Below are 26,976 nucleotides of genomic sequence, written 5' to 3'. Positions count from 1 at the left end.
ACTGCTCACCCCTGCCCACATCCCTGGCCCAAGAGGAAACTGTATAAGGCCTCTGGGCTCCCGTGGGGGAGGGTCCAGGAGCGGTAGGACCCCGCCGGACCCTGAAGGAAACAGACCAGATAAACAGTTCTCTGCACCCAAATCCCGTGGTAGGGAGAGCTAAACCTTCAGAGAGGCAGACAAGCCTGGGAAAGCAGAAGAGACTGCTCCCTGCACACACATCTCGGACGCCAGAGGAAAAAGCCAAAGACCATCTGGAACCCTGGTGCACTGAAGCTCCCGGAAGGGGCGGCACAGGTCTTCCTGGTTGCTGCCGCTGCAGAGAGCCCCTGGACAGCACCCCACGAGCAAACCTGAGCCTCGGGACCACAGGTAAGACCAAATTTTCTGCTGCAAGAAAGCTGCCTGGTGAACTCAAGACACAGGCCCACAGGAACAGCTGAAGACCTGTAGAGAGGAAAAACTACACGCCCGAAAGCAGAACACTCTGTCCCCATAACTGACTGAAAGAGAGGAAAACAGGTCTACAGCACTCCTGACACACAGGCTTATAGGACAGTCTAGCCACTGTCAGAAATAGCAGAACAAAGTAACACTAGAGATAATCTGATGGCGAGAGGCAAGCGCAGGAACCCAAGCAACAGAAACCAAGACTACATGCCATCATCGGAGCCCAATTCTCCCACCAAAACAAACATGGAATATCCAAACACACCAGAAAAGCAAGATCTAGTTTCAAAATCGTATTTGATCATGATGCTGGAGGACTTCAGGAAAGACCTGAACACACTTAGGGAAGCACAGGAAAACATTAATAAACAAGTAAAAGCCTACAGAGAGGAATCGCAAAAATCCCTGAAAGAATTCCAGGAAAACACAATCAAACAGTTGAAGGAATTAAAAATGGAAATAGAAGCAATCAAGAAAGAACACATGGAAACAACCCTGGATATAGAAAACCAAAAGAAGAGACAAGGAGCTGTAGATACAAGCTTCACCAACAGAATACAAGAGATGGAAGAGAGAATCTCAGGAGCAGAAGATTCCATAGAAATCATTGACTCAACTGTCAAAGATAATGTAAAGCGGAAAAAGCTACTGGTCCAAAACATACAGGAAATCCAGGACTCAATGAGAAGATCAAACCTAAGGATAATAGGTATAGAAGAGAGTGAAGACTCCCAGCTCAAAGGACCAGTAAATATCTTCAACAAAATCATAGAAGAAAACTTCCCTAACCTAAAAAAAGAGATACCCATAGACATACAGGAAGCCTACAGAACTCCAAATAGATTGGACCAGAAAAGAAACACCTCCCGTCACATAATTGTCAAAACACCAAACGCACAAAATAAAGAAAGAATATTAAAAGCAGTAAGGGAAAAAGGTCAAGTAACATATAAAGGGAGACCTATCAGAATCACACCAGACTTCTCGCCAGAAACTATGAAGGCCAGAAGATCCTGGACTGATGTTATACAGACCCTAAGAGAACACAAATGCCAGCCCAGATTACTGTATCCAGCAAAACTCTCAATTAACATTGATGGAGAAACCAAGATATTCCATGACAAAACCAAATTTACACAATATCTTTCTACAAATCCAGCACTACAAAGGATAATAAATGGTAAAGCCCAACATAAGGAGGCAAGCTATACCCTAGAAGAAGCAAGAAACTAATCGTCTTGGCAACAAAACAAAGAGAATGAAAGCACACAAACATAACCTCACATCAAATATGAATATAACGGGAAGCAATAATCACTATTCCTTAATATCTCTCAATATCAATGGCCTCAACTCCCCAATAAAAAGACATAGATTAACAAACTGGATACGCAACGAGGACCCTGCATTCTGCTGCCTACAGGAAACACACCTCAGAGACAAAGACAGACACTACCTCAGAGTGAAAGGCTGGAAAACAACTTTCCAAGCAAATGGTCAGAAGAAGCAAGCTGGAGTAGCCATTCTAATATCAAATAAAATCAATTTCCAACTAAAAGTCATCAAAAAAGATAAGGAAGGACACTTCATATTCATCAAAGGAAAAATCCACCAAGATGAACTCTCAATCCTAAATATCTATGCCCCAAATACAAGGGCACCTACATACGTAAAAGAAACCTTACTAAAGCTCAAAACACACATTGCACCTCACACAATAATAGTGGGAGATTTCAACACCCCACTCTCATCAATGGACAGATCATGGAAACAGAAATTAAACAGTGATGTAGACAGACTAAGAGAAGTCATGAGCCAAATGGACTTAACGGATATTTATAGAACATTCTATCCTAAAGCAAAAGGATATACCTTCTTCTCAGCTCCTCATGGTACTTTCTCCAAAATTGACCATATAATTGGTCAAAAAACGGGCCTCAACAGGTACAGAAAGATAGAAATAATCCCATGCGTGCTATCGGACCACCACGGCCTAAAACTGGTCTTCAATAACAATAAGGGAAGAATGCCCACATATACGTGGAAATTGAACAATGCTCTACTCAATGATAACCTGGTCAAGGAAGAAATAAAGAAAGAAATTAAAAACTTTTTAGAATTTCATGAAAATGAAGATACAACATACTCAAACTTATGGGACACAATGAAAGCTGTGCTAAGAGGAAAACTCATAGCGCTGAGTGCCTGCAGAAAGAAACAGGAAAGAGCATATGTCAGCAGCTTGACAGCACACCTAAAAGCTCTAGAACAAAAAGAAGCAAATACACCCAGGAGGAGTAGAAGGCAGGAAATAATCAAACTCAGAGCTGAAATCAACCAAGTAGAAACAAAAAGGACCATAGAAAGAATCAACAGAACCAAAAGTTGGTTCTTTGAGAAAATCAACAAGATAGATAAACCCTTAGCCAGACTAACGAGAGGACACAGAGAGTGTGTCCAAATTAACAAAATCAGAAATGAAAAGGGAGACATAACTACAGATTCGGAGGAAATTCAAAAAATCATCAGATCTTACTATAAAAACCTATATTCAACAAAATTTGAAAATCTTCAGGAAATGGACAATTTCCTAGACAGATACCAGGTATCGAAGTTAAATCAGGAACAGATAAACCAGTTAAACAACCCCATAACTCCTAAGGAAATAGAAGCAGTCATTAAAGGTCTCCCAACCAAAAAGAGCCCAGGTCCAGACGGGTTTAGTGCAGAATTCTATCAAACCTTCATAGAAGACCTCATACCAATATTATCCAAACTATTCCACAAAATTGAAACAGATGGAGCCCTACCAAATTCCTTCTATGAAGCCACAATTACTCTTATACCTAAACCACACAAAGACACAACAAAGAAAGAGAACTTCAGACCAATTTCCCTTATGAATATCGACGCAAAAATACTCAATAAAATTCTGGCAAACCGAATTCAAGAGCACATCAAAACAATCATCCACCATGATCAAGTAGGCTTCATCCCAGGCATGCAGGGATGGTTTAATATACGGAAAACCATCAACGTGATCCATTATATAAACAAACTGAAAGAACAGAACCACATGATCATTTCATTAGATGCTGAGAAAGCATTTGACAAAATTCAACACCCCTTCATGATAAAAGTCCTGGAAAGAATAGGAATTCAAGGCCCATACCTAAACATAGTAAAAGCCATATACAGCAAACCAGTTGCTAACATTAAACTAAATGGAGAGAAACTTGAAGCAATCCCACTAAAATCAGGGACTAGACAAGGCTGCCCACTCTCTCCCTACTTATTCAATATAGTTCTTGAAGTTCTAGCCAGAGCAATCAGACAACAAAAGGAGATCAAAGGGATACAGATCGGAAAAGAAGAGGTCAAAATATCACTATTTGCAGATGACATGATAGTATATTTAAGTGATCCCAAAAGTTCCACCAGAGAACTACTAAAGCTGATAAACAACTTCAGCAAAGTGGCTGGGTATAAAATTAACTCAAATAAATCAGTTGCCTTCCTCTATACAAAAGAGAAACAAGCCGAGAAAGAAATTAGGGAAACGACACCCTTCATAATAGACCCAAATAATATAAAGTACCTCGGTGTGACTTTAACCAAGCAAGTAAAAGATCTGTACAATAAGAACTTCAAGACACTGAGGAAAGAAATTGAAGAAGACCTCAGAAGATGGAAAGATCTCCCATGCTCATGGATTGGCAGGATTAATATAGTAAAAATGGCCATTTTACCAAAAGCAATCTACAGATTCAATGCAATCCCCATCAAAATACCAATCCAATTCTTCAAAGAGTTAGACAGAACAATTTGCAAATTCATCTGGAATAACAAAAAACCCAGGATAGCTAAAGCTATCCTCAACAATAAAAGGACTTCAGGGGGAATCACTATCCCTGAACTCAAGCAGTATTACAGAGCAATAGTGATAAAAACTGCATGGTATTGGTACAGAGACAGACAGATAGACCAATGGAATAGAATTGAAGACCCAGAAATGAACCCACACACCTATGGTCACTTGATTTTTGACAAAGGAGCCAAAACCATCCAATGGAAAAAAGATAGCATTTTCAGCAAATGGTGCTGGTTCAACTGGAGGGCAACATGTAGAAGAATGCAGATCGATCCATCCTTATCACCCTGTACAAAGCTTAAGTCCAAGTGGATCAAGGACCTCCACATCAAACCAGACACACTCAAACTAATAGAAGAAAAACTAGGGAAGCATCTGGAACACATGGGCACTGGAAAAAATTTCCTGAACAAAACACCAATGGCTTATGCTCTAAGATCAAGAATCGACAAATGGGATCTCATAAAACTGCAAAGCTTCTGTAAGGCAAAGGACACTGTGGTTAGGACAAAACGGCAACCAACAGATTGGGAAAAGATCTTTACCAATCCTACAACAGATAGAGGCCTTATTTCCAAAATATACAAAGAACTCAAGAAGTTAGACCGCAGGGAAACAAATAACCCTATTAAAAAATGGGGTTCAGAGCTAAACAAAGAATTCACAGCTGAGGAATGCCGAATGGCGGAGAAACACCTAAAGAAATGTTCAACATCTTTAGTCATAAGGGAAATGCAAATCAAAACAACCCTGAGATTTCACCTCACACCAGTGCGATTGGCTAAGATCAAAAACTCAGGTGACAGCAGATGCTGGCGAGGATGTGGAGAAAGAGGAACACTCCTCCATTGTTGGTGGGATTGCAGACTGGTAAAACCATTCTGGAAATCAGTGTGGAGGTTCCTCAGAAAATTGGACATTGAACTGCCTGAGGATCCAGCTATACCTCTCTTGGGCATATACCCAAAAGATGCCTCAACATATAAAAGAGACACGTGCTCCACTATGTTCATCGCAGCCTTATTTATAATAGCCAGAAAATGGAAAGAACCCAGATGCCCTTCAACAGAGGAATGGATACAGAAAATGTGGTACATCTACACAATGGAATATTACTCAGCTATCAAAAACAACGAGTTTATGAAATTTGTAGGCAAATGGTTGGAACTGGAAAATATCATCCTGAGTGAGCTAACCCAATCACAGAAAGACATACATGGTATGCACTCATTGATAAGTGGCTATTAGCCCAAATGCTTGAATTACCCTAGATCCCTAGAACAAACGAAACTCAAGACAGATGATCAAAATGTGAATGCTTCACTCCTTCTTTAAATGAGGAAAAAGAATACCCTTGGCAGTGAAGGGAGAGGCAAAGATTAAAACAGAGACTGAAGGAACACCCATTCAGAGCCTGCCCCACATGTGGCCCATACATATACAGCCACCCAATTAGACAAGATGGATGAAGCAAAGAAGTGCAGACCGACAGGAGCCGGATGTAGATCGCTCCTGAGAGACACAGCCAGAATACAGCAAATATAGAGGCGAATGCCAGCAGCAAACCACTGAACTGAGAATAGGTCCCCTATTGAAGGAATCAGAGAAAGAACTGGAAGAGCTTGAAGGGGCTCGAGACCCCAAAAGTACAACAATGCCAAGCAACCAGAGCTTCCAGGGACTAAGCCACTACCTAAAGACTATACATGGACTGACCCTGGACTCTGACCCCATAGGTAGCAATGAATATCCTAGTAAGAGCACCAGTGGAAGGGGAAGCCCTGGGTCCTGCTAAGACTGAACCCCCAGTGAACTAGTCTATGGGGGGAGGGCGGCAATTGGGGGAGGGTTGGGAGGGGAACACCCATAAGGAAGGGGAGGGGGGAGGGGGATGTTTGCCCGGAAACCGGGAAAGGGAATAACACTCGAAATGTATATAAGAAATACTCAAGTTAATAAAAAAAAAAAAATGAAATTTAAAGCACACCGAAGCTCAGTTTCTAGGTTGAAAGCTAGGAAAGCAATGTGGATGGATGACATCATTTGGTTCCCAATTGTGTGGAAAACCCAGGAGCACTGGGAACGAAGTGCAGAAAGGATTTCAAAAGTACAAAGAGGAGATGAACTACAGAATCACTGTTGGAAGAGCAGTGCTTCCATATGTTCATTTTTCTCTTTGATTTCTTGAGAAAGAATCTCTCTGTATAGCCCTGACTGTTCTGGAACTTACAGAGATCTGTCTGCCTCTGTCTTCTGAGTGCTGGGGTTGAAGGCACGTGTATGCACCCAGCATACAGAAAGGATTTTGATAGTGAATTGGCAGAGAAAGCAGTTGTTTGTTGCTTGGTTGGTTTTTGTTTTTGTTTTTTTTTTTTGTTTTTGTTTTTTTTTTTTTTTGGTTCTTTTTTTCGGAGCTGGGGACCGAACCCAGGGCCTTGCGCTTCCTAGGTAAGCGCTCTACCACTGAGCTAAATCCCCAGCCCCTTTTGTTTTTGTTTTTAATGAGTCATTGGTTTGGAAGGATCATTGGACTTTTGATATCGTAATTTTTAAGTGTACAGATAATAGCTGTAAGTAAATTTGAGATGTTGGCAACTGTTGTGCTTTGTTCTAAAAGCATCAACTTTAAGAATGAAAACCCAGTTGACACGGGGCTCTGAGAGTTTGATTCAGAATTTGAGCTGCAGGTTAGGAGTTTGAGCTACGGGAACGGCAATTTGCTTGATAGCCAAGGCTAAGGGAAAGATTCGGAGGCAGAAGTTTGGTTACAATGTCAACCGAACTCGGCTCAATCAGAATGCTCCTTGGAAGGCAGTGCCACGGACGGAGTGCTCCCACCACATCCGACATGCCTGGAACCACACCACATCCTTGCGGCAGAACCTGGTGGAGATGCGGTTGGCCATGAACCCTAACAAGGCGGTTCCCGCACATAAGAGGATGGCAAAGGCTATGGGGGTAGACACGGAGAGACCCAAGGATCCCATACAGAAGCCCTATGTGGTAAATGGCCTGGAGGCAGAAGCCAGCCTCCAGAGAAGGAAGGAAATACCTTGTCTCCGGGCCTCATCGACAATGTACATTACAGGTGGAGAATCGTGGGGAGGACTGTGAAGTCATGGTCTGGGATGAGAAAAATTACTATCAAGACACCCCACACCAGATTCTGAATAAGGTCAATGTCTATAAGCGCTTTGGCCCAACTGAATGGCAAGTCTCCATCAATACTTTGCAGACTAAGAAGATGGAGATAGACTGAGTGGTGCACACCCCCAGACCCAGGTTTACTGGACCAAAGAAACCAAACCCAGGCTGTCAGGCAAGGGATGTATAAGCTTCAGATGATGCTGGCAAAGTCCTATAGAATCAGGTTTTACATGCATGATCTCTGTCTCTTCCCTCATTCCCCTCCTTCCATCTAGAAAAGGAAATCTCTTTTTCTTTTTTTTGAGAGAGGCTATTTTTTCTAATAGCCTTAGCTGTCCTAGAACTCTCTTGTAGACCAGGTTGGTCTTGAACTCAGAGATCCACCTGCCTCTGCCTGGGATTAAAGGTGTGCACCACCACCATCTGGAGGAGAAGGGAACTCTTTCAAAGCCATGGTTTATGTTCTGTTGGGAGATTATAGAAAGCCAGGGACTGCTTGTTCTGTGTTCAAAGGAGATGGCTCTATTTCAATGTGTTCTGTACATGATAAAACAGTATTGTACCTGTGTAACATGATTAGGCGCTTTTGTTTTGTTTAAGACTGGGCTTCTCTGTGTAGTCCTAGGTGGTATTAAAAGGCACACTTGTTTAATAAAAACAAAATTAAGACCCAAAATATTGTGTCATTTTTGGATAGGTGGAGGCAGTTAGGGCATTCATGTGTGCATAAGGAGGAAGGCCATGCTAAGTGGAATGCTTCTTTCTAAAGCTCCTCGCCTCCTGCACGGACACTTTTCATGTTAAATCCCAAGACAAGAGCACCAGCTACCCTGTCCAGCCTCCCTACTGTGCTGCCTGCAGACACAGTGCACCTTAGCTTCCAGGCTGCTCTCAATCGAGAGCTCTCAGAACAATATCAAAGAAGCTGCTGTGTATCTGTCTCTGACAATGTAGATCTGCAAGTATCCGGCTGTGCGTTTGATTCTATAAATGAACAGGTCTTTTAACAGTAGCTTTGTGTTTTGTTTTTCTTTTCTGGCTGTGACACACAGGTTTTAATATCAAAATGAATAGTCTTAAAACATTTTCCTTTGCTTTATTGTAAATAGTCAAATAGTCAAACACTCCTGGGGACAAAATAATCAGGACTCAGGATCTCTAATAAGGCTTCTTTATTTTCCTTTTCTTTTTCTTTTTCCTCCTTAATTTGGCCTCATAGACCCTGACGTTATAATACAGACACGGGACACTAACTTTACAATATAAAACAATTTAACCCAGATGTTGACGGCAGACAAATATAAGCACAAGTCTGAGAGCTTGCTTCAGAAGTGGAGAAGTGTTGGGATCCTAGAATAGCAGTCATAGCCCACAGCTAAAATATCCCCGTAGAACTTGTAATCAAGGCCATCACCCATACACAGACATTACAGTAACTCCTGTGCATTCTTATCTCCTCCACTCCTCTTCCTTCCCTTCCGTGGCCCATCTCTCCACATTGCTATTCTTTCCCACTCTTCAGGGTCCCATGATCGACCAGAACACACTGAGATTTTAGGACTACCCTGGTAAATCTATAGTTCTGAAAAATAAAGAAGGGTCTCATGGACCTTTCGAAACCTTAACAGCAGAGATCTTAATGAGACCTGTTTCTAGGTCCTTATCCACAAAACGCAAATCTCCAAGAGCAAATGCCCAGAGGTAGAGATGCAACCCAACCTCTGTGTCTGTCAGCTAACGGGAGCCTGCACTTCCCCTTGTCGCTTAAGCTACTTTGCACTGAGGTCTGTAACTGGCAAAGTCTTTTAACTCTTCACCCACAAAGGGTCCTAGATAGATCTAACATGAAATCTGTCAGGACTTGTATAAACTGGACTTACATCTTAATGGTTTCTGGAGCCCCAGACACTTTTTTTTTTGTGGGCATTTTCCTTCATAAAACATAAAAAATGTTTTTCAGTGGCATTGAAATAAAGATAAAATGTAATCCACATCATATCACTAAGCTTCTATTAATTTTTTCTTTAGTTGGAAATTAAAAATCAGCTTACACAGGTTCCTGCAAATATTATAGACCTCAGGGGCTGTGCCTGCTACTCCTTACGAGTAAACCAATCTTGCATGGGAGGCATGCCTAAACACTGGCTGGGTATGTTAGTTATGACTGGGTCGCTATCATTTAGGGTGGTGCTGATTGCAAACAATGCAATAAAATGCAAAGTAGCTTAAGCAATAAGAGAAAGCATGGGCTCTGTGAACTGGTAAGTACAGAGGTTGGATTGGTTCCACATCTCTGGGCATTTGCTCGTGTGTGTGTGTGTGTGTGTGTGTGTGTGTGTGTGTGTCTGTGTGTGTGTGTGTCTGTGTGTGTGTGTGTAAGGACCTAGAGACAACAGACCTTGTTAAAAATTGCCTTTTGCCTTTTTAATGCTTCCTTGACTACCTTATAGCACAGGCCATTTTATATGCTGTGGAGAACCTAAGAATGGTGGACACTTGCTTTCTCAGTCTCCCTTGAAGGTAGCCATTACAACGTTGGTGAAAGTATTCCACTGGCTCCTTGGAAGATTTTTTTCCCCTTGGATGTGCACTTCCCACATTTCCATTCTACTTCAGAATATGCATGGCTTCTGTAGCTGCCTGGAAGCCATGAGAGGTCATGAGGACTGGAAGAGCAGAAAGATCTAATTCCAAGTTGTCGATGGTAGGATTGACCCACTTAATAGCTGATGATAGGGTTGACCCACTTAATAGCTGTGGATGCCCATCCCCGAACACTTCATTGAGGGTATAGTTCTACAACAGGCTGCTCCTAGCTGGGCAGCCCTATTAATGGTAGCTTGTTAAGATATCAAGAGAACAAATTATGTGCCATAAAGTTTTAGATATTGATCAATGCCGTGAGCACAGTAAATATCGTGGAGGTCACTTCAAGCGGTACAATTGCAGAAGGCCTCTCTAAGGTGACCTTTGAGGCTGGTAGAGTCAGTCATGCAAAGATCTGGAGTGCAGGGTGATTCAGACAGAACGAGCCGTGACTCTGCAAGTCCTCATCTTCAGGCCTGTGATCTTCAATAGCAGAAAGAACCCCACTGGTGAGCAGAAATAAGAGGAGGAAGTGGAGGAAGTGAGGCCAGAGAAGTCACACAGGACGTGTTCACCTTTTAGGTATGTTTTAGAGACAGGGTCTTGCCTTAAACAAAATTCTCCTGCCCCAGCATCATGAATGCTGGGATTAAAAGTATGTGCCAGCATTCCCGGCTCATGTTTTGTTTTTTAACTAAAGGCTTCAGGATATAGACAGCTAGTACGAGATAATGGCTTTGAAAAGTTGGTCGGACTGGCTAATTTTAGAAATTTCATTATGGGGGTAGCTGTTTAGTACTCTAGCTTATCAGATTTGGTGACGGGGTCTACCCATCTTTCTTATCCTCATCGCCCTCCAGTTGTTTTGGTTCTTAGAGAGCATCATGTGCACAAAAGAAACAGAGAAGGAGCATCTATGGAAGAATCAAGTTACCTTATGGGCTTTTCTCGGGATTCTTTAAAAATTAGGGTCAGAGGGTCAGGCTGGCACATTGTAGGTAGTCAAAAGCAAGGCTTGTGCATATGGTCATAGACAGAGCCATGGAGGGAGGGAGCAGTTGTCATTTGGGGGGAGGGACTGCTTGCCGGTCTTTAGAGACAAGAATAAATGCAAAAACAAGAATAAATTCAAGCCCTTGGCTCTGCGAGGTTTGTAATGTCTGTCCCATCTCCCACACCTCCCCCTTTGTCTAGGGTTTTCATTGCTGTGAAGAGACACCATGACCACAGCAAGTATTTTAAAAGAGAACATTCATTTGGGGCTGGGTTACATGTTCAAAGGTTTAGTCCATTATCATCATGGTGAGAAACATGACAGTGTGTAGGCAGCAAGGAGAGACCGTGTATCATATTGGGTGTAGCTTGAGCAAATATGACTTCAAAACCTGCCCCACAGTGACAGACTTCCTACAACAAGGCCACACCTTCTAATGGTGCCACTCCCTATGGCCAAGCATCCAAACACATGAGTTTATGGGGGAGGGGGGGAACCTTTTCAAACCGCCACACCCTTCCAGTTTCCTTACTCTATCTCTACACCATGGTCTGTTTCAATTATCCTCTTTATCAGGAGCATAAAGAAGGCAGTTGTCATAATTGAACTGTGATTAGGGTAATAAAAGTAATACATTTAAAATACAGAAGTAGCTGTGAAAAGTTAGATAGGGAACGGAATAATCTAGAAACTGGATTGAATATCCACATTCCTGTGAAAACAACAGAGCTGCTGACTGACCTATGGACCTAAGAAGAATTCAGTAACCAGCAGGGTTTTTGTTATTTTTTAGGAGAAATAATTTCTAGTTCGAGGTGGCATGACTCCAAGTAAATAGAAAAGAGGAAAACCCCAAATAGTCTGCTTTAATATTTTATCTTATTTATGTATTAATATTATTTTGTTTTATAGTCAGACCTCTGATATCACAATGGCTGATATATTGTTTTGCTAAACTCGAGAGCTAAATCCTTTTCTTTAAAAAGTATTATTCTGCCTTATGTTATAAAAACACTTGCCTGCATTTATGCCTATACACCACACACGTGCCCAATGCCCAGAGAGGTCAAAATAGGGTGCAGATGTCCAGGAACTAGAGCTAGAGATGGTTGCAAACCACCATCAGGGGCCTGGGAATTGAACCCAGGTCCTTTGCAGGAACAGCTACGGTGTTCTTAACCACTGAGCCATCTCTCCAGATCCTCCAGCTAAATTTTTAACAGCACCTAAGATCAAAGGCCATTAATCTGGAAACTGAGGAAACAGAAATCTTATCACCCACCCTCCTTTTCCAGCTTTATTTTATTTGCCACTAAGAAGGAAGACAGTCTTTTACTGCTAATTTTATCATATCTCTAGTTTCCCTCTACATTTTAATTTCCAATTCATATCCTGAAAGTTTCTTGAGGCTTCAGAACTATGTCAGATACCCTTTCAGAAGCCTACCATTGTGTCCTACCATTGCACAGTACCTGTGGTGGTTTCTATATGCTTGGCCCTGGGAGTGGCATTACTAGGAGGTGTGGCCTTGTTAGAGGAAGTGTGTTACTGTGGGCGTGGGCTTTAAGATTCTCATCCTAGCTGCCTATAATCCATTCCTAGCAGCTTTCAGATGAAGATGTAGAACTCTCAGCTCCTCCTGAACCATGCCTTCCTAGATGCTGCCATGCTCCCTCCTTGGTGATAATGGACTGAACCTCTGAACCTGTAAGTCAGCCCCAACTAAATGTTTTCCTTTATAAGCGTTGCCTGGTCATGGTGTCTGTTCACAGCAGTAAAACCCTCACTAAGACAGTACCCTAACTGTTGTCTCTCTCCATTTCCACCCTAAACTGAAAACTGGGCACATGGTAAACAGATTTGTAAATAGTCTTAAGGGAATGAAAAGTTGGGCATATGAAGGTAATAATACATGCAGAGCACTGGCTCACAAGTAGTCTACTAAGTGTTCTCTTCTTAAAGAAAACATTCATTTATTTTGATGGTTCATTAAATACCCCTGGGACCCCAGAACAGTACGGTGCATTGCATATCTGAGTGAGAGTCAATCTGTAGATGGAAATGCAGGTGGTGTTCAAAACATAGCAACTTAAACATCTGCTCTCGCTGATTGATCAATCGGAACGGAAGCCAGCTGGCAGGCATGCAAGTGCAGAATGTTTCAGGTGAGGCTTACACTGCTCCCTCGACGACTCCGTGGAGATCCCAGGGCTTCTTAATGAGGAGATTATTAGACTTAGTTTCAAAACGTTCTGTAGATTTTACTTAGCAACTGGAGACATACTGGCTACATTTATGGAACGTTAAAGTTAAATGAACGACCTGATTGAAAATTATTTACCATTGTTTCATGGACAACAGACATAAGAGCTCAGGAAATAATAGCTCTTTTACATAGTGCAGTAATCATCAAGAAGCAGTTGTTCCAGTAACTGTGAATAAGAATATGACCTAAGAATATGTTTAGGATATAAAGAAGACTGAAACTATGCTGAAAATAATAAAAAGCAGTAGGATATACTAAGGGAGAATGGGTGCTTTTGAGGCATTCTTCAATATTGTAAAATGCCAATTCTTTCCAAATGGTTTTAGTACAACAGGAGCCGAGCAATGCTTTTGCAGAGCCTTACTCCCCACCCCCCCAGCTCTTCTCCATTTATTGCATAATCCAAGTTGAAAGTGGCCCCCCAGATGATTACATTATACAAGCTGTGAGGTTTTTAAACTTGTGACAAGGGACAGAAGGGAAATTCTCCTCATTGCAAGGAAATCCTCACTTAAGCTTCAGAGAGCCACAAGGACTTAAAACCCATGAACCTTCAGCTGACCGTCCTTAGCCAGTCCAGTCTCTATCAGGAGCTGACACACGTTCTTGCGCTGAGCACCCTGTAGCTGAATATAGTCTGGAGGGTCAATTACAGCACCATTGCAGGCAAATTTCTTCTTAAACGCTTTCACTAGTTTCTTTTTATCGTAATCGTCAGTGATCCCTTGGACAGTTGTAAGGGTCTTCCTGCTGTTTCTCTGTTGAATTCTTATACGGATATAATTCTCGGTGCCAGCAGGAAGCCGGTCATCACCCTTACTTGCATCAGCAAAGGGGTCGAAAGAGTGAAGGTTCTGGATAGCAGACATACGAGACGGCCGCATGCGGGAGAAGGCAGGGGTCAGGGTGTGTATGGAGCATTAGGAACGAGGGGGCTGGAGGAGGAGGCAGCTGAGTCCTCATCGGTGGCTCAGTGACTGGGTCTGAGCCTTACATTTTAAACAATGGAATAATGAGATCCTAAACAACATGCCCAAGTTATTTTTATACAGTGTAAATGGAAGCATAAGATGCACAAGAACGTATCAGAAGTATACAATGAATTCTTCAGCTTTTTTAACTGCCTGGATTCCAAAGTTTACCTGAAACAGAAATGGAGTTACATAGTAAGGTATTTCTATAGCATAATAATACCCCATATTACTTCAATAAATAGACACTAATTTTGGAACTGTCACAGCATTATAGAAAGCAGTATAAACTAAAATTCAGAAGGCAAACTTGAGAATGATGTATGCATTAAGATGTGATAGGGTGTTTCAAGCTGATAAGCTGATATATTTAGAAAATAGTGTTAGATTAATGGTGATACGAGTATTCAGCGGGCCGTTTAAATAATAAGCATATAAAACCAGAAAATAACTAAAACAATACACAGTTGGAAGCCCCACAGGAGTTACAATAGAAAACATAGGTGTGTCTCCACGCATTGAGTACATCTCTATGGAAACTCTCATAAAAATACAGTTTAATGAGTAACAAGTTGGAGGAAAGTGTTTCAAGTGTTGACCATGTTGCAGCCTGGCTGACAGGACTGAGGTATTCTCTGCCAATTGCATAGGCAGAGTCTGACATCAGATGGCTTGTACTTTAACAGGAAACATCCCAAAGGCCAGTTAGGATACACTGGACATTGGCTGAGAAGAGGAGTCGTTATGCAAGAAATTTATTGAAGAAGACCTCTCCCGGAGCACCCAGAGGAGAAAGGGAAATACAAGGTGAGGTTTCAGCTGGCTGGGAAAAAAAAAAAAAACCGTTGGCAAAATTAATTTGGATGTTTTAGCTGAAAGGTGAGTGAATGACTCTTTCCTCCTACAATACTCAGAATCGGAAGTTCAGAGGGCGCCCCCTGCAGTGTGGGCAGGAGTGTTTATAAACAGAGAAAGACGTGACTTCCAAAAGTAGTCTAATTGGTTACTATTGGGCATTTGCTTTATTCTGAGTGTGGCGTGATGAGACTCTGCTTTACCTGGACAGAGTTGAATCTGATTGGCTAGGGCCATACCCCAGTTGGGCTGCAGTTACATCTAGCCTCAGCCTGATCCTGCTGAAAGATCTGGGATATGCGTAGTATCCTGGAGCTTCCTCACCTTGGCGCTTGGGCTTTTTCTTACCACTGTCTACAGTTAGCTCTTCATTTTAGGCTGTCATGGCACATGCACAGGCTCTCTATGAAGATAATTCCTCGGAGGTAAGGGGAAAGATAGTTATTAGCTCTAACTAACATTGAACTAGCATGATAATGCAGCCTCCCTGATTGTGTTACTCAACCCTTTTGGAGCACGTGTTTCTACATGTATGACGAGTAAAACTGCGTGAGAGATACGGGCTTGTAAGAGAGAGCACAGGAAAGTCTCTGTCAGACCCTAGCCCAACAAAAACATGCAAGTGTTAGAAGTTAGGAGACCGCTACAGGTGTAAATACTTGCTTAGAGGCTGGGAAGACAGCTAAGTAGGTAAAGTGCTTGCTGTGTGTGGTGATTTGAATATGGCCCCCAACTGGCTCATAAATTTGAATGCTTGGTTATTAGGGAGTAGCGTTATTGGATAGGGATTAGGAAGTGTGGCCTTGTCGGAGGAGGTGTGGCCTTGTCGGAGGAGGTGTGTCACTGGGGATGGGCTTTGGTGTTTCAAATGCTCAAGTCAGGCCCAGCATTTTTCCCTTTTCCTGCTGCCTGACTATGTGGATGTAGAACTCTTAGCTACCTCTCCAGCACCATGTCTGCCTGCATACTACCATGCATCCTACTGTGACAGTAGTGGACTAAACCTCTGAATGTAATCAAGCCCCAATTAAATGCTCTCTTTTATAAGAATCGCTGCAGTCATAGCGTCTCTTCATAGCAATAAAACACTGACTAAGACACTGTCCAAGCACGAAGTCTTCAGATCCTCTGCACCCACAAAACAAGAAAATCACAGAGGTGAAGAAGCCCAACTATCTGAAACAGAAGAATTCTTTCACTGTAATTTTAGAAATGGAAACTTTAATGAATTGCCACTTCTTTCCTGTGAGGGATAAAATCAAGGCTAACATTCATGCCTTGCTGACCCAGTAGCTGTGTAAGAACAGAGTGTGACCCTTTACATGCCTGTTAGGAATGCAAGCTGATGAGTGTGCACGTTGGAAATCCATCTAAAACTTCTAGAACATGAAAACCCTTCTGAACGATGTCTTCTCACTCCAAGAATTTATTTGTGGCAGATTCGATCAGAAATTTAAAGATGCAACATTCTTTTCGATATTGAAAAATTATCTAAAGTTGAACTAAAAAAGCTAATAAAATAGAAAGGGATAATGGTGGCAAAGCAGCTCTTACATCAATTATGGTAGATACATGTAATCCCTGATACAGAAGTAACTACTCCCGTCATGGGAGAGCCCAAAAGGTTGTGTCCAGGCAGGAAGAGTCAGATGTTAGATTGGGACTTGTGTACACTGGTGTTGATTTTCTTTATGACATTGGCCATTCTGCTTTCTTTCCATTTATTTCAATCTCTCTGGTCTCTCTGCACATGCATAAGTAACTCGACAACAGGCTTCACAAATCTCTTTCTGGTAGACCTCTGTAGATAGACTCCTTTTGAAGGGTAGCCTTCAGCCTAGGCTCTTAGCTTGTGTTGGTTACTAATTCTCCCAAACGTAAGCTTAAACTCATAAGGGAATATTTACAGAAAAAATATCAGTTAGAATGAAGCGAGCTGTTTCCCATAAACCTATTAAACAAACAAGATCACGGTTAGCATTGAGTGCCCATTGTGTTTAAGTAGGGGATCTTTTGTGTGTTTTGAGTGGTTGTTTAGACAATGATCTTAGAACACTGCCTTGGAAATTGATTTTTCCTTTCTGGGTGAATTGTTCGATATATGTGGGAGCCTGCTTATTCTGTCCTCAGGCTCATTTTACACTCAGCAATCATGCTGTCAATCAGATTCCTGATGGGAAACATGGATAGTATTACAGAAGAAAGAGGACAGTTTAGGAAACGCAGATTACACAGTGTAAGGTTCAGAAAAAAAAAACCACAAAATCAGGGCTGGCAAGAGAGGACCTGCCTCCCTTAGGTTGAAGGAGCAAGTAGGAATTGCTAGCCTCAGAGCATCCAGAGCGCTCTATGAGGGAAGCAATGGAGGGGGAGAAGGCTATGCTGGTCAGGCAGGTCAGCTGTCTTCAGCTCTTCAGAGGGCTGTCATCTGGGAGCTCTATGCACCAACACAGCTTTCTACAGACATCGTTAGAGGGGAAGGGAGCAGAGAGTAGTATCCACAGCCCTTACACCAACTGCCCGGGAGGCATCGCACTTTCACATCAATAGAGCTGAGGCTGTCGTTTATTCTTCAGGCTTTTTCATTCTTTTATTTTTTTTTATTTGTGTGTCTGTGTGTATCCCACTTGCCACATGCAGGTGCCTATGGAGATCAGAAGAGAACACCAGATCCCCTGGAGCTGAAGTTACAGGCAGTTGTAAGATGCTTAACTTCTTGCCTTACAGCAACCACCTCTCCTTGATCTTCCTCAGGCTTTGTGACTGGAGGCCATGTCCTCTGCCTCTTTCATGGACATATGGATGAATGCCTGACCATTTCACCTTCTAACAGTGATGACCAATGCAGGTCTGGGCTTGGGACAAGGAGATCTGGGTAGGGGTGGGGAGAAAAGATTGGTTGGACGTTTTAGCCTTCTGTTACTGTGACAAAATGCCCAAGAAAGTCAAGTTAGTAAAATAAAAGGTTATTTTGGCTCATGCTTTCGGTCCATGATTGCTTGGCACCTGTTACTTTAGGTCGGTGGTACAAGACATCATGGTAGCAGAATGTGGCAGAGGCTGTTTCTACCTTATGACATTTGAGGTTCTAATATTCCAGTGACATAACCTCTTTACAGTAGGCTCCCTCCTAAAGGCTCTACCACTCCTCAGTAGTCCTGCAGGTTGGGGACCAAGCCTTCCATATTTAGGCTGTTAGTGTATATCTCAGACCCTCTGGACAGGCTTAGGGACTGCAGTCTGCACTCTTTTTTTTTTTTAAAGATTTATTTATTTATTATATATAAGTACACTGCAGCTGTCTTCAGACACACCAGAAGAGGGCATCAGATCTCATTACAGATGGTTGTGAGCCACCATGTGGTTGCTGGGAATGGAACTCAGGAGTTCTGGAAGAGCAGTCGGTGCTCTTAAACACTGAGCCATCTCTCCAGCCCCTGCAGTCTGCACTCTTGACCTTGTTCTCTCCCATATCCCCAAACTTGTCTATTACAAGGGAGAGCCTGTGTGTACCATGCCCACTCCCATGCTAGAACCACTGAGAATCAGGTGCAGTGGGGAAGGGTTAGGGAGAAGTTGGAGACTACCCTGCATCCTGGGAGGGGAGGAAGGGTTTTGAAGAAGATATAAAGAAGATACTGGAAGGTTGGCAGGGGGGACAACCTAGGGAGCCTGAGAGAGATGTAGATCCTCAGAGATCCTGGAGCCCTAGAGGAAAAGCCCTGGGCTGGAGAATTAATGAAGGTGGGAGGTTCCTGTGGTCCGGTGCCCTGGGGAGCTCTGCAGAATGTTCACGGACCCCACAAGAACACTGGAGCTGCTGATCAGGGAGGAAGGGGGGAGTCTAAAAAGATTTAGGGGTCCCAAGAAAGATTTTGGGAACCCTAGAAGAGAGATGATTGAGGAGTTGCAAGCCAAGACTATGATGTTAATGACTACTAGGGAAAGGTCCCCCTATTTTCCTCACCTTCACCATCTCTGCTGGGGCCAGCCACTAAGACTCAGGCATGTGAGCACAGGGAGATGAATTCTAGTCCTCTGAAAGATCAGGAAGTGGGCGTAACTACTGAGCCATCTCTCTAACCCATGAAGTTGTGATTTCTCTGATTTTCGTAGAAGTTCAGCCAGAGATCTTTCCCTTCCTCTTTGGGCTCTTTCTTACCCTGAACAATTCTCTGTCCAGTAGCTAGCTGTCCTAAGAGGTCTCTTTATTTAGCAAATAGAAAGAGCTATAGCATGGAGTACAATCAGAGCCTCTGCTTCCTTTCCTACAAGGCTGAGTGCTTGGAGGTCCATTAGGAGAAGAGGACTGCTAGCAAAAAAAAGGTAAATAAATAAAAACAAATTCAGGGAGAAAGGAGTTATCAAAACAAAAGATGTTAACTTCTCTCAGCCAAAATGTGGGCAGCTCTGGCCTGGAAAGGCTTTCAGGAGTCAAACGGCTGGAGAATTAATGAAGGTGTCTTCAGCTAGTTTGTGGGACACCAGGATTTCTAAGCAAGGCAGAGTTGACGGACAAGTCAGGGCATCCTGGTATGCTTGGTGGTTGAGTGGAACACATAGATGGGAGATTGGAAAGAAGTCTGTAGAAACTGCCACCATGTGCCTAAAGCTGGACTGGAGGCTGAGCGGAGTGTCATGAACCCTGAAAAAAATGAGGTGAAGTCAGAGTAGGGAAAGAGAGAACTAGCAGAACCCACTGGTGACATCTGTCTGTCTGTCACAGTGTCCAGTCCACACGACCTTAAAAATGTCATGTGTTCTTTCTTGCAAATCTCATGTGAGTTCCTCTGCACACCAATTCTTACTGAAATTGTCCTGGGACAGGAATCCTGGCAAGCGACGTCCCAGCTATGGACAGGAACGGGCATTAAGTTGACAATTGTCAGAGACTGACTGACCCATGACCAAAGACTACTGTTTTCCTCTGAGACCACCTGTATCTTATAATTCCTGGGCCCGGTGCTATATTTTGGAGCCTAAAAAGAGACACATTTTCACTGCCACCCATTCCAACCCTCTACTCTCCAACCCTCATCTTAACGTTCTATTCCCTAGAGATTCCCCAAAACTCTGCTGACCCCTCAGAATGACTTTAGTCTGAGTGCACCATCTATGTTCTGGCTTGACCCAGACTGACAGTTGCTCAGCTGGCAACAAGTGGGAGACCACAGCAAAGCAAACTTAGCATCTTGCAGCCAACATCCAGCACCTGCAGAAGAGCGCCCCAACATTCTGAAGAGACATTCGCTCAAAACTAGGAAAAAAGATAAATAGTCTTTCGTCTTTATGATGATTTTTTTTAAAGTGAACCTTGTTATCTCTTTTAGGCAAAGCAAACTCATTGTACTATGATCAAGATAAAAGTAGTTATTGGGATAATGTCAGTTACATGTTTATTGTTATATATCAGTTATAAAAAGTGTCACCACTCTTTGTGACAGCAGAGTCAAGACTTTATCTGCTTCCTTGCCTACACATTAATGGTTTGTACTACATTAATCTTTCCTGAGTTCACAACACTTCAGGCATATTTTTGTGCAGTAGACGTGGAGTGGCCTTTTGGAAATATGGATGGATGTATTTTGAAAGAAATTTTACCTCCCTGTTTAACTAAGACTCAGGGCCGAATATTTTTCACTAATGTTTTCAAAAGCATTTTATAGGAGAGTGATTGGTCCTAAAAGAACCACCGCCTAGGTCAGAGACGGGGTGGGGGTGGGGGGGAATAACAGGGACAAACCAAGCCTGTTTGACTGTTTGGTTGGAATGTAGCTTATTTGTTTATGGACTGTTGTCGCCACTTTCTCATTGTGGTGGCACAGTTGAATGGTGTGCAGCAGAGGTCATCGACCTACAAAGATAGAACTATTTAGCCCTGGAACCTTCATTGGAAAAGGATACTAATTCCTGGTTTAAGTAAGAAAATTTGGGAGCAGCTCTCTTCATGAAGCTTTTCTTTTTCAAAAAGGATTGCCCCGAGGTCCTGCCACAGGCTGACAAAATATGAATAAATGTCTTTTGAAAGTATGAAAGGAGCTGTATCTGAGGAAACTAGCTTCAGAAAGAGTCCTAGGAGCTGGGGCCTCTGATTTAACTGTGTTCTTTATTACACCGATGGCCTTGTACAAATTGCCTAATCTACTGTTAATTGTAAAACCCCTTGGGAGGACATGTGGAGCACCCTAATTTCTACCCCAAAGAATCCAGAAGTTAGGGATTCTGACAGTTAACTGTGACCATCTTGGTAGGATTTACAATCACCATGGACAGGCCAGCAGGAAGAGTCAGGAGGAAAAGGTTACTTGGTGGAGGGAGAGAACTGAATCCTGCAAGTTGTCCTCTGGGTGTATGTGCACCTACACACTCACAGACACATAATAAACAAAGTCACTATGGAGACAGACTTCTGGGCAGGTCTATGAGGGATAATTGCTTGATTTGGCTAATGGAGGTGGGAAGAGACAACCCAAATGCCAGACTGAATGAGGAGGAGGAAGCCAGCCGAGTAGCATTTCTGTCTCCTGGCTTGTAATGTGGCAGCCGCCAGGAGCTCTTGCTACCATTCTTCCCTGCCATGATGGGCTGTATCCCTAGACTTCGAGCCTCAAGTTGCTTTTGTCAGGCATTTTTGTCTCAGCAACAAGGCAAGTAACGGGGATTGTTAAACGTTGGAGCTGAAGAAAAGAAGACCCTGATCTGTGAGATTAAGAGATTTAAAAATACATAACACAGCTGTAGAACTTAACATTTACTATTGTATGAGTTATGAAATAATTTCCTTACGGTTGTAATACCATTCCTTCAAATACACAAATCTTCTTCAAGGGACATGTTGAGAGCAACACAGAATGAGACAACCAACAACCAATGATACAGACTGCTAACTCTCTATGCTAAGACCAGTTCTCCAGGCCCTGAGGATGTTAGAGCCCCAGAGCAATGAAGAACTCTACAGACACATGGGCTCTCCAGAGGGTGCTTCCAACTACCTAACCACAAAGGTACACCATGAACATACAAACCTGCCGTGATCTTCCCATGTCCCTTGATTGTCAAACCTGGATCCAGAAAGATCTAGACCTGGAACCCAGCCAAGAACCTCAGGAACAGACTAGGGTTTAGAGAAATGAGTCTTACGTTCAAAACAAATGAAAAGCACTGATAAGTAAAGAAGTTAGGAAATAGGTCTTAACTCTTCCCTGGTGCCTCTGAAGAGTTCAAAGTTCACCTGCTCACACTTGGTTCTCTGCTTAGACTAGAGTTCAGCACACAGAGTCTTAATGATTAATCAGTGCCAGCACAGCCCTGGGGCCAAGAAGGGACTTTATTTTCCTTTCACAGATGAGGAAAGAGAGGATTTGAGAAGTCATCTTCTCTCCTTCAGATGTCTTCTTGCTGATTAAGAACACATTTCAGGGTGACTGATTCCTACTGTTTTCCTCCAAGTCAACCTGTAGACCTAAGGATTTGGGCTCAGACTCATTGGATTTCATCTCATAAGCTGCATGACCTCATCATTTGGGGGAAATCTGTCTGTGTTTGTGCTTCCTTCTCTTTGAAATGGTCAAAGTTCCTGCCTATGCTCCTTTACGTGGGAACCGAAGCTCAAACGTGATTATAGATACAACATTGTGATATAATGAGCTCAACAGAATTTATTTTCCTACGTAAAACCTACCCTATTGAAAAATAAAAGCAAAACTGCAACTGTAATGGCAGCAACATTCAAGAACTCATTGCAGTATCTTAAAAAGAAACAGTAATCATTTTACTGGTTGCTTACAAGGTTTAGCTTTTCCCAGCTAAGTGCAATCTATACAGAACCAAGGCCCTAGATCTAAATTTAATTTGTCCTAAAAATGAAGGAACATTTTTTTTTTTTTTGGTTCTTTTTTTTTTCCGGAGCTGGGGACCGAACCCAGGGCCTTGCGCTTCCTAGGTAAGCGCTCTACCACTGAGCTAAATCCCCAGCCCCGGAACATATTTTTTTAAACTTGAAATATTTACTTATTTACTTATTTATTTATTTGCATGTGTGGGTGCCCATGTAGTGGACAGAGGACAACTTTGACAGTTGACTCTCACCCATAGCGTTGGTCCTGGAAGTCTAACGACAGGTTCTCAGACCTGCTAGCACCTTTACCTCCTGAGCCATCTTACTTGCCTAGAATATCTGAACATTTTTTGATGGTCTTGGTGACTTACAGTTTGTTTGTTTTAACTGTTATGTAAAACTTGGGTAAAGGCGTTTTTTGTAAATATATTTACTTGATTGATGAGATACGGAACCAAAATAATTTTCCCAGTCACATAGCTAGTATCATTTTTGAAGAGTAGGGTTTTCCCCCCACTATTTTAGCAGTTGCTTATTTATGGATACTCTAAGACATATATATATATATATATGCATATATATATGCTCTAAATAAACATATATATTTATTAATACCAACTCCAAGAGATGAAACTTTCCCTTGGTGTTAAGAAATAACTTTTAGAATCATTGCATACTTTATGATTTTAGAGGTTACAAAGATGTAGTTTTCAGGAAGCTTAGGTCTAGGCTGTGGGATTCTTACAAACGGTCTGGACCAGTGCAGACAGATGCCTGACCGTAAGGCGTGGTGTAATGACCCTGGCTTAGGACTATTGAATACAGCTCTTGTCAAACTGCAGTGTTTATGATGCCCTCCACTCTAAGCTTGATTTGGGGTAAGAACAAAAAGTTCCTGTTACGTTGTTAAGTGATCTGGGAGATACTGTTGTACTATGACTGGATCCTTAGTCGTTTGAGAAAAATTTACTTGAAGGGCACTGTGTTCCCAAGTTTTGGATTCCCATTTAATCCTCAGTCAGCCCTGAGGTTCAGAGGCTTGTTGAGCTTTCGGTCTTTGTGGCTGTTATTTTGGAACTGGTGTTGAGCTGAGAGCAAGATTGTGACTATAGAGATATCAGTTATGGTCAGAGCCATGCACTTTGACTAAGTTATAAAGCGTGTGGGGCCGTTGTTTCCCTTTTACACCCACCTCTGTCCCTCCCTGAAGCTTCTACAAACCTGCTTTTAGAAAGCTTCCTTATTTCTAAAAACACTTAAACTTCCCACTCATCAGTAATTAAAACAACTCAAATAGACACAAAGGCCACCCGTGAGCCAACAGCTCACAGAAATAATGCACGCCTACTAAACACCAGGAAGCGTGGAGCCTCACTAGGTGTGGTTTTGTTTCCTGCTTCTACCTTCACGGTGTCTAGACTGCTTTACTCCAGTGGGAGAAGGATAAGGAGAAGTCCAGAATACTTGGGTCAGCAGGATCCTGGTCAGACACCAAATGCAGAACAGGGGTGGAGGTGGAGGCCTTCTCAGGGAAATTTAGTGTTACAGCTCTCTTAGAAATCATTCAATGGGGGTTGGGGATTTAGCTCAGTGGTAGAGCGCTTGCCTAGGAAGCGCAAGGCCCTGGGTTCAGTCCCCAGCTCCGAAAAAAAAGAACCAAAAAAAAAAAAAAAATCATTCAATGAAACAGCTCTCTCGATGAGGTTTAATGAAACAGCTTGTGAGCACACATGTATTCAGGGTGAATCAAGGGCTCTATATGCACAAACCCTGGCGAGTGGGAAGGAGTTGTTCTTAGGATGAAGTTGCATTGGCTGAGGCTTAAGGAAGGTTCTGGGGGCATTTGCATGGAGAGACACTCCAGGAAGTTGAGTTTAGTAATTTCACTAAGGACTATGTAACATTTCTCAGGTACAAGATTGGGGGGTTGGGCTCCTCAGATTAGGCTAAAAATAGCAGAAGTCCCGCTAAGAAAAAGGAGTCCTGCATTTTGCATCAAGCTCAGAAAAGCTGTCCCAACATGGTAGACTACAACCTTAGTATTGAGGTGCAACGACTAGGAGGCATTAAGACTTCAACTCAAAGAAGTCATCACTTGAAAAGTGTTCTTGTTGAATGGGCTTGGGGTGTAGCTCAAGGATAGAGCGCTTTTCTAGCATGCAAGAGGACCTAGGTTTGATCCCCAAAACCACCACATGGCTGACTGAGTGAAGGGAGGAAATCAGTACTGATCGATGCCATTGTGGGGTTGGGGACAGCACACATGACAGTGTCAGACCTGAAATTTGGGGACACACATCAGTAACACCCATCACCTCTCCAGAGTTTCTAAGTCAATCTTCTTGGTGTTTCCAACTCGATCACATCTGTGACTGTCTTAGAAGTTTGTATGGATAAAGGTATTTTACTACAATGACTTACGAAACAAAATCAGAAAACCTAAGAGTGATGTTTAAATGTTTATCCGTATAATGTTCTCTGTGCCATCATAAAACGCTTAAGAGAAATTCATAATGATACATAAGATGTGATTAGAGTCAGAGCAGGAAGTAGAACTTATATATGATGCTCAGGTTTATATTAAACAAAAATATATAGAAAAATATCTTACTGTGTCTTCCGTATTTACAAAAGCCAGTTTTTGCTGTTACTGTAAACAGGCAATTGCTTGTCTGACTGCATGTGCTAGACCCTGAGAAATCTATAAATCTCCTCACTCACTCATTGTTCTGTTTCTTTTTAACCTTTGCCATGAATGCTGCCATTTACTTTTTAAAAACAGACTGTTATAAACAGGTGACTTGGGCCATCCTTTTGAAAAGAACTATTTAAAAAATGAATTTTCTAAGATAACATTTTGAGGAGTTGATACATAAGCACCACATCTACGTGACTTCTGCTCCTTGCTTCCCCCGACACTTTTGTGCCCCCATCTCTCCCAAATTCATGATCTCTTCTGTAGTTATTTTTGTTATACATATATACATGTACATAGAACCTGCGGAGTCAGTCTATTTAGGAATCCTCATATACACATGTGCCCAGGGCTGAACAGTTGTGATTGGACATCCAATGCAGAAATCATCCCTGGAGAAAGCACATATCTCTCAGTTGACCACACGTAGCTTTTTGTTTAACAGTAAGACTACATGAAATTTCATTTGTACACATTGGCATGTCTACTGGCATTGTCATGCCAGCCTTGGTTAGATAACCATACTATTGAGATTCCATGGGGACATTTTCCCGGTCATGTCTAGGGGACACTATCTAGCAGCAGCCATCTTAAGTTTCTGGACTTCACAAGCATTCTGTCCCATCTTCTGCTGTGTTTCCCTGAGCCCTCAGGGTAGGGTTGCATTGCATGTATGAGTTGGACTTGCTCCCCCACCCCAGTTATTTATTCTCCACCATCTTGGCCATTTATACATTTCCGTAACAGTCCCTATCTGCTGCAGATGGAGGCTTCTTTGATGAGGGGTGACTGCTTCACTTATCTGTGAGTATAAAGATAACTATGTAAAATATAGTTAGAAATTCTACTGGTTTAAGAACACGGCAATAGGCTCTGCTCCCAGGTTGTGGTGGTTTGAACATGCTTGGCCCAAGGAGTGGCATATTAGGGGGTATGGCCTTGTTGGCGTAGATGTGGCTTAGTTGGAGGAAGTGTGTCATTCTGGGGATGAGCAATGAGATCCTCCTCCTAACCATGTGGGAGCTAGTCTTCTCCTGTCTGCCTTTGGATGAAGATGTAGAACTCTCAGCTTCTCTAGTCCCATATATGCCTGGACATCACCATGCTCCTGTCTTGATGATAATAGACTAAATCTTTCAACCTGTAAGCCAGCCCCAACTAAATGTTGTCCTTTATAAGAGTTGTCTTGGTCATGGTGTCTGTTCACAGCAGTAAAACCCTAACTGAGGCACAACTCTATGACTTCATCTACAAACACGTGGCTAAGTTTATAGTATCATGCATGGATTTCCTATTACTGCGTG

The 26,976-nt window shown here is 42.5% G+C and overlaps 1 long non-coding RNA gene and 2 pseudogenes across 18 annotated transcripts in view; 2 read left to right on the top strand and 1 right to left on the bottom strand.

Moving 5' to 3' along the window:
- Nucleotides 1-7,149: 7,149 nt before the first annotated feature.
- LOC147996075 (nucleolar protein 16 pseudogene) lies at nucleotides 7,150-8,099 on the top strand (annotated as a pseudogene).
- Nucleotides 8,100-10,449: 2,350 nt separating this feature from the next.
- Nucleotides 10,450-26,976, top strand: part of LOC120100714 (uncharacterized) — a 135,169-nt gene continuing 118,642 nt past the window's right edge. For 17 of the 18 annotated variants that reach the window (XR_015673997.1, XR_015673999.1, XR_015673993.1 and 14 more), the window contains exons 1-3: nucleotides 10,450-10,636; nucleotides 12,654-12,755; nucleotides 14,972-15,092. This is a non-coding gene — a long non-coding RNA (uncharacterized LOC120100714). Of the gene's footprint in view, nucleotides 10,637-12,653; nucleotides 12,756-14,971; nucleotides 15,093-17,780; nucleotides 18,131-26,976 lie in introns of those variants that run through there. The other variant, XR_015673985.1, reaches the window with a different exon arrangement.
- Nucleotides 13,851-14,233, bottom strand: LOC100359700 (eukaryotic translation initiation factor 1-like; annotated as a pseudogene).

This window comes from Rattus norvegicus, chromosome 2 (assembly GCF_021556685.1).
Source record: "Rattus norvegicus strain SHRSP/BbbUtx chromosome 2, alternate assembly SHRSP_T2T, whole genome shotgun sequence".
NCBI lineage: Eukaryota > Metazoa > Chordata > Mammalia > Rodentia > Muridae > Rattus > Rattus norvegicus.
The sequence above is the reverse complement of the archived record's forward strand: the minus strand, read 5'-3'. Positions and strand labels throughout refer to the sequence as shown.